The sequence below is a fragment of the Globicephala melas genome, chromosome 10 (assembly GCF_963455315.2).
Source record: "Globicephala melas chromosome 10, mGloMel1.2, whole genome shotgun sequence".
NCBI lineage: Eukaryota > Metazoa > Chordata > Mammalia > Artiodactyla > Delphinidae > Globicephala > Globicephala melas.
The window spans coordinates 87,021,277-87,029,975 of NC_083323.1; the positions used below are offsets into that span (position 1 = coordinate 87,021,277).

Below are 8,699 nucleotides of genomic sequence, written 5' to 3' on the forward strand. Positions count from 1 at the left end.
GGGCCCCTAATAAGTTCCCTGCACGCTAATGTCTGTCTCAGAGTCTGCTTCAGTTATTACCAGTAGCCTCTGAGAAAGCAAATATGAAGATGAGGTTTTGGTATTTGAATATTCTCTGGCTGACTAGCAATGAGAACCCCATCACTGGTGGTGGATCTCAGGTAACTCCAGGTCCTCCTACCTGCCCTCCACCTACTCAACATGGACCAGAAGAAGCCAGAAGAATATTATAAAACTAGATTCTAAGAAACCTGGATCGAAGTAGACAGTGCAATTGTTATTTTCACCCGTGGTGAACTGGGATGGTACACCAGTGGGAAGAAACGGTTTAGCAGGTGCAATGTATCAGGGCTTGGAGAATTTGAGAAAATAGACATTCTAAGAAAAATATAATTAGAGCAGTTTCTGAGAATTTATGCTCTGGAGAAAAAGAATGAAAGTCTGGTGGTGATAAATCGTTAATTAAAAGCTATATGTGAAATAAAGTTGGAGGACTCATACTTCCTGATTTCAAACTTACTACAAAGATACAGTAATCAAGACAGGGCAGTACTGGTATAAAGACAGACATATAAATCAATGGAGTCCAGTAATAAATTCATATATTGATGGTTTTTGACAATGGTACCAAGTCTATTCAATAGGGAAAGAATAGTCTCTTCAATAAGTGATGTTGGGACAACTGGATATCCACATACAAAAGAATAAGGTTGAACCTCTAACTCAGAATATACAAAAAATTAACACAAAGTGGATCAAATACTTAAATTTAAGAACTGAAACTATAAATAAGTTCATTTGTATCATTTTTTAAGATTCCACATATAGGCGATATCATATGATATTTGTCTTTCTCTGCCTGACTTACTTCACTATGATAATCTCTAGGTCCATCCATGTTGCTACAAATGGCATTATTTCATTCTTTTTTTATGGCTGAGTAATAACTCAGGCACAGAAAACAAACTTATGGTTACCAAAGGGGAAGGGGGAGAGGGATAAATTAGGAGTTCTGGATTAACGTATACACACTACTATATATAAAAAATATATAACCAATAAGGACCTACTGTACAGCACAGAGAATTATACTCAGTATCTTGTAATAATCTAACACAATGAATCTGAAAAAGGATAGATATATATAATTGAATCACTTTGCTGTACAACTAAAACTAACACAACATTGTACATCAACTATATTTCAATAAATAAATAAAGAACTAAAACTGTAAAACTCTTAGAAGAAAATACAGGGGCAAACCCTCACGACCTTAGATTTGGCAATGGTTTCTTAAACATGAAACCAGAAGCACAGGCAACAAAATTAGATAAATTGAACTTCACTAAAATGAAAGATTTCTGTGTATCAAAAGTACACTGTCAGGAGTCACTGTCGTCTCTCGGTCTCTGTTGGCCCAATGGAGGATGAGGAAGCAGGGGCGCCGCTGCCGCAACGAGGCCAGCAGAGGCGCCCCCGTTACCTCCCCCTGCCCCCGGGGCGCTGCCGGCCCTCTGCGACCCCAGTCGCCTGGCGCACCAGCTTTTGGTGCTGTTGCTTCCTTGGTTTCGGCAGCTGTTTTTGCTATGATAATCCTGCTGCCCTTCAGACTCAGGTTAAACGGGATATTCAGGTGAATACCACGAAATTCATGACGCTGCATGCCTGGTATTCTTGGCCCAACGTAGTTTTGTGTTTCTTTGGTGGCTTTTTGATAGACTGCGTATCTGGAATACGATGGGGCGCCGTTATGTTTAGTTGCTTTGTTTGCGTTGGACAGGTTGTTTTTGCTCTGGGTGGAATATTTCGTGCTTTTTGGCTGATGGAATTTAGAAGGTTTGTGTTTGGGATTGGTGGGGAGTCCTTAGCAGTTGCCCAGAATACATATGCTGTGAGTTGGTTTAAAGGCAAAGAATTAAACTTGGTGTTTGGACTCCAGCTTAGCATGGCTAGAATTGGAAGTACAGTAAACATGAACCCCACGGGATGGCTGTATTCTAAGGTTGAAGCTTCATTGGGTTCTGGTCACACAACCCTTGGGGTCACACTTATGATCGGGGGTATAACATGTCTTCTTTCACTAGTCTGTGCCTTGGCCCTTGCTTACTCGGATCAGAGAGCAGAATGAATCCTTCGTAAAGAGCAAGGAAAAACGGGTGAAGTTATCAAGTTCACTGATGTGAAGGACTTCTCCTTCCCCCTGTGGCTCATATTCATCACCTGTGTCTGCTGTTATGTTGCTGTGTTCCCTTTCACTGGACTTGGGCAAGTTTTCTTACAGAGAAATTTGGCTTTTCCTCCCAGGCAGCGAGTGCTATTAACAGTATTGTGTATGTAATATCAGCTCCCATGTCCCCAATATTTGGGCTTCTAGTGGATAAAACAGGAAACAACATCATCTGGGTTCTGTGTGCAGTGGTGACCACTCTTGCTTCCCATATGATGCTGGCCTTCAGGCTGTGGAACCCTTGGATTGCTATGTGTCTCCTGGGACTCTCTACTCATTGCCTGCCTGTGCATTGTGGCCAATGGTGGCATTTGTAGTTCCCAAACATCAACTGGGAACTGCATACGGCTTCATGCAGTCCATTCAGAATCTTGGGTTGGCAGTCATTTCCATCATTGCTGGCATGATATTGGATATTTGGGGATATCTGTTTTTAGAAGTTTTCTTCATTGCCTGTGTTTCTTTCTCACTTTTATCTGTGGTCTTACTCTACTTGGTGAATCGTGCCCAAGGTAGGAACCTAAATTATTCCGCAAGACAAAGGGAAGAAATAAAACTTTCTCATGCAGAATGAGAAGTTTAAATGACTGTGTCATGAGAATGGGCTGCACACATCATTGGTTTGAAAACTTCCATTTTTTTTTTTTTAATTTAGAGTTTAGTCGTTAGGAAAAATAATGCTCTGGAGAATTATTATATTTATATTTTGAATACATCTATTTTAAAGTATAACTGTGAGGACTATTTTAGCCTGTGTCTTTTGTATTGCTGAAGAATTCTGCTTTGGAATAGGCTCATCAATGATGAAGTTTAGAAAATTGCATCTGGTACATGCAGGTGATTTTCAGTAAGGACAGTAAATAATGGAAATCTTTGGATCTTGTATTGAGATAATTTCCACAAAGTGTATCTTAGGAATATGGCCTTTGCTTTATCTTAAAGCAAAAAAAAAAAAGTTTTTGAGGGGGTAGAATGGATATTTTATATAGAATAAACAATGGCATTTTAATAGGCATTCCCTTTTGTAATAGGGAATATTTGAAAGATATTTTTATGAAGCCTCATTTCCACAAATAGCAGATTGTGCTCTGCTCTCTTTAGTTACCAGAGGTTGCTGAGCAGTGACCCTTTCGAGCTTCTTTATTTCTGTTACTGAGGACCCTAATTCCCAGGGACATAATTTTGTGGTACAAACTTTTTGTATGGTTTTTCTTATAGTCCAATTAATTACTAAAAAACGTCCTGTAAACTATGATAATTGCATACCTACAAGGATAAACAAACATTGCAAAAGAAAAAAAAAAGGTACACTATCAGAAGAGTGAAAAGACAAACCACGGAATGGGGGAAAGCATTTCCGAAACACATATCTGATAAGAGTTTAATATCCAAAGAACACCTCCATGACAAAAAGACAATCCCAGTAAAAAATAAGCCAAAGGGCTTCCCTGGTGGTGCAGTGGTTGAGAATCCGCCTGTCAATGCAGGGGACACGGGTTCGAGCCCTGGTCTGGGAAGATTCCACATGCTGCGGAGCAACTAAGCCCATGCGCCACAACGACTGAAGCCCATGAGCCTAGAGCCTGTGCTCCGCAACAAGAGAAGCCACCGTAATGAGAAGCCTGTGCACCACAACAAAGAGGCCCCGCTCTCTGCAACTAGAGAAAGCCCGTGTGCAGCAACAAAGACTCAACGCAGCCAAAGATAAAATAAATAAAATTTAAAAATGAGCAAAGGACTAAGACATTTTTCCAAAGAAGATATACAAATGAACAAGCACATTGCTGTCTTGAGTCATTACGGAAATGCAACTCAAAACCCCAATGAGATCCCACTTTACACTCACTAGGTGACCGGTCAAAAATATAAACAATAACAAATATCGACCATAATGTGGAAAATTGGAACCCTCCTACATTGCTGATGGGAATTAAAATCACACAGCTGCTTTGAAAAACAGCCTGGCAGTTCCTCAAAAAGTTAAACATAGAGTTACCATATGATCCAGCAATTCTACTCCTATGTGTATACCTGAGAGAATTCAAAAATATATGTCAAAAAAACCTTGTACATGAATGTTCACAGCAGCATTATTTATAACATCCAAAAGGTGGAGACAACCCAAATGTCCATCAACTGATGAGTGGATAAACAAAATATGCTATATCCAAACAGTGGATTATTATTTAATCATAAAAAGGAACTGAAGTACTGATACATGCTATAACATGGATGAACCTTGAAAACATCCTGAGTAAAAGAAACCAGACACAAAAATCACATATTTCATTAAAACTTATATGAAATGCATGGAATAGACAAATCCATAGAGACAAAGTAGATTAGTGCTTTCCAGAAGCTAGAAGAAGGGAATGACGAGTATTATGGGCTCAGGGTTTCTTTCTGGGGTGATGGAAATGTTTTGAAATAGAAATGTTTTGAATTAGAAGTACAACTGTATGAATATACTAAAACCAAAGAATTTTACACTTTAAAAGGGTGAATGTTATGATATGTGAATTACATCTCAATTCTTTAAAATCCAAAGTTTGGGGAAAAAATAAACAGCTAAGTGTGAAAGTCAGGAGGTCTCCGTGGCAGCACATAATCTTATCTCCTGCAGCTGGAGGACAGAGAACGCTGAGGAATAGGCCCAGTACTTAGCAGAGTTCCAAAGAAAATTAATTTCTCAATCCACTATGCTAAGGTCAAGGCTGTTGCTGGCAAAGAATGGGACTGTGAGATATGGGATAGGAATCATCTAAGTTGATACATTATAAATCCAGAATCCATAGATTCCTCTAAGTCCTCCAAGTATGTGTAGAAGTGGCCCACTCCTCCCTGTTAAGGACAAATGCTTCCCCCTTGCTCAAACTAGAGGTCGAGGCTTCCCTCCTGCTCCCAAAGGAGACTCAGCGATTTTTAATCTATAGTTGGTACCCAAGCACTTTGGCATCCTTTTGCCAAAGAAGCAGTATGCAAGAAAGGCATCATCATCCTGTCAAGAATAACTGGCCCTGATCATCATTAGGAGATATGGCAGGGTGGAATATATTTGGCACCCCGGTGATCCATTTGGGCATCTCTGGGTATTCTTTTGCCCAAATTTGAAGGTAAACCAATGAGCGCAACAGCCATAGCCTGTAAAGGGCATGGTGACCAGGGGCTCAACTAGCTCAGAAGATAAGCCAACTAGACCAGAAGAAATGCAAGCTGAGGATGAGGGCAACATAAAATAGATAAAGAGATGGGAGTGGATGACTGTCAATTGCCACTCAAGCCCAGCTTACTAATACAGACCTTGGTTTATCCCACTAACTATCCTCCTGTAAGCTTCCCTCACAGAAACGGGTCCAACAGAATGCTGGAGGACCTCCTCCCAGAAGTGATACTTAAAAAGTGGATTTAAGTAGTATAAGGGGTAGACTGAAGTGGATGCTATAATGTGAAGCCCTGTCCCTTCAGGACTACAGACTTAACTTCTCCCACTACAGAAGTATTGTCAGATAACAGCCCTTAGCCATCAGGCCTTTCTATAAATGCCCTCAGTTAAAGACAGCCTTCTTGCCCAAGGTCACATCCTCTTACCAGGGGCTGCCTGCATTTACGACAGATCAACATGGGGCTATAACAGCCTGGCCCCCTCAACTTAATGCAGGACAGCTCTGCAGGGCACCCATCCTCTGAGGTTAGTGGTAGCTTTTGCCGAGATTGTATCACAGCTCTCTCTGCCCAATCCTGCTTCCTTCTCTTCTGCCACAGGTGTTGATCTCAAGAGCATTCACTCAATAAACATCCTGTTGGCTGCGGGTCGACAGGCTGTCCTGGCGGACTTGGGCTCCGCAGCCCCGGCTGCCTGCTCCTTGTTTGTGTCCTGAAGATTAGTGTGCCGAGTTGGTCTGTTCATTAAGATTAAACATGTAAACAAGAACCACTTAAGAAAATAATAAATTAAAAAAATTAAAATAAACATCCTGTTTGCAAATTTCTATCTCAGAGTGTGCTCTCTAGGCAACCTGACCCGCAACATTTATAATTACACCATAATGGAAAACACTACATTTTAAGCTTCTTATCTGTAAGTTAATGTTATTTCAGCTCCTCTTAATTCTGGTAATTTATCTTTTAATAATCCTTGATTAATTTACTATGAAACATCACCAATTGAGAACTTTTCCTACATTATTCAAGTCTCCAAAAGCCTACTCATACTTTTAGTCTCAATAAATGACCTCACTTCATTGAAATCAAGGCTAAACATTAATTCTCTTAATCTCCTTCCTCCCACTCCTAAATTTCTTTGTGTGCTCAACACATATTTTTATCTTTTTTTCTTTCTCAGATAATAAAGTGTCTCTTTCCATACCAAGGTTAATTCTTACTACTTAGTTCTTTACTCTATGGTTTCCTGACTTCTCCAAAACAATATTTCATCAAAGTCTTTAATCTCTCCATCTGAAAGTTTACTTCCTTTGAGTGTATTAATATCCAAAACATATTCCATCAAAGTCTTTAATCTCTCTATACAAGTCCCTTTCCTTTTAGTCTATAAATACCATTGCTTATTTAAAAACCAAAAACAAAACTTGAGGTCTATCTTGTTTCTCTCTTATTCTTTACCAACAAACAAGGTGGGGAAATGTATAATCACGTATCTACTCCATTTTGAGTCCACAGTTCAATAAACTACAATCTGTATTCTATCCACAACGCTCTACTGAAATATCACTCTGAAAAGTCACCATGACTTCCTAATAGTCAGATCCAATGATTTTTTCCTTAGTCCTTTTTTTTCTCAACCATTCTATGATATTTTACATCATTTAGTCTCGTCTTATTCTTAAAATTCTCTCCTCATTACATTTTCCAAGAAGCTGTTTTGCCCAGGTTCTCAAACTCTTTAACGACATCTTTTTCAGTTTCCACCCCCCAACCAACCCCAATTATGGGCACTTTCAAAGTTCTGTTCTTGGTTGTTTTCTCTTTCAATTCTAATCTTCCTCTTTTAGTGATCCCTTTTTCCCCATCTTGAACTATAAAAATATGATTCTCAAAAATAAAACCACTAATTTGACACTTTTATTTGGGCTCTAAACTCAAGTTTTTACCATGAAACAATATATTAATTACTGAATTAAAATAACTATACTTCATTATGTTGTGAATGTTTCTATTCCCAGTTTACTAAGTACTTATGCTAAATTTGTGTTGAATATAATCAATGCTTTTTCAGGATTTACTGAGATAATATATATTTTATCCTTTACATATTAGATTCCCTGATAGTCAACTATCTTTGTCTTCCTGAAATAAATCCTGATTTAACACGTTGTTTTTTTTCCAGATTCCTAAATTGATAGGCACAAATGAGACTGACCCACAAACTTTATTGAAACTATCTTCATTAGGTTTTGTATTAAGGCTATTTTTTCCTATGATCTAAAAATTTTTATAGAATATGAGAAGTGTCAGTTTCATAACAGTTCCAAGTACTTGCCCACAACATCTTCTGAGTCTAGAAAACTCATTTTTAAGGTAGTTCTTAAAACATCACAGTTCTTCCATGGTTTCTTATCTATTCAGATTTTTTAATCTTACATGTCAATTTAGCTAGACAAAATGCAAAACCATTTTTAAAAATACATTACTGGGCTAGCAGCACCCAAAAAAAGAAATCCTAAGAGGCCTAAATTCACATAAAAGTTGGAATCCAGCTGGATAGCTCTCTGGTGATTGGGTTTTAATGGGACTCAAACATAAGGGAAAGAACACAAAGCCTTGATTCTTTACAAAGTAGAAAAGCAAATCAAAGAATCCTGCATAAAAGCATAAGTTAGTGAAGTAAAGGGAAAGAATTACAGGAAGATACCAAATGTATACTGCTGCAGCCTTGGCTCTGGGAGAAGGGGGATAGACATTCCGCCTGGAGAACTCATAATTATAGGCTGTCCCATGGTGGAATCAGAAGTGAAATTTATATTACCTCTGTTACTGGAAAAACTCCGAAAGGAAATGAAGTTTAAAGTAGCCCTAGGACAGTAGTGCCCCCAGGCACCTGACAAAAACAAACATTTTTTTCTGGAGAAATACATTGCAACCCTCTCTCAAATAATTTCCAAATCTAAATTTCCAAGGTTAGGAGCTCAACAATAAAAACAAAGAAAAGAAGAAACATGCAACTATGAGTAAAAACTAGCAGAATCAAGAAGAGAAAAAAATCACACATGCAACAATTACATATATTAGAATGACCAGATACTGAATAAAAGGTAATTATATAATAAGAATATAATTAATAAAAATAAATAATATATTTATGTAGTAATATAAGAAATAGTGTACTGAAAGTATAAATGAAGGAACAAAATTGACCATGCAGATTTGAAGATAAAACCAAATAAAACCTCTAAAAATGAAAATATAATTGAAATTAGAAACAACATTGGTTTAAATATATGAATAAACAAAGTA

The 8,699-nt window shown here is 38.1% G+C and overlaps 1 pseudogene; it reads left to right on the top strand.

The window, feature by feature from the left end:
• Nucleotides 1-1,572: 1,572 nt before the first annotated feature.
• Nucleotides 1,573-2,876, top strand: LOC115844315 (lysosomal dipeptide transporter MFSD1-like; annotated as a pseudogene).
• Nucleotides 2,877-8,699: the final 5,823 nt, after the last annotated feature.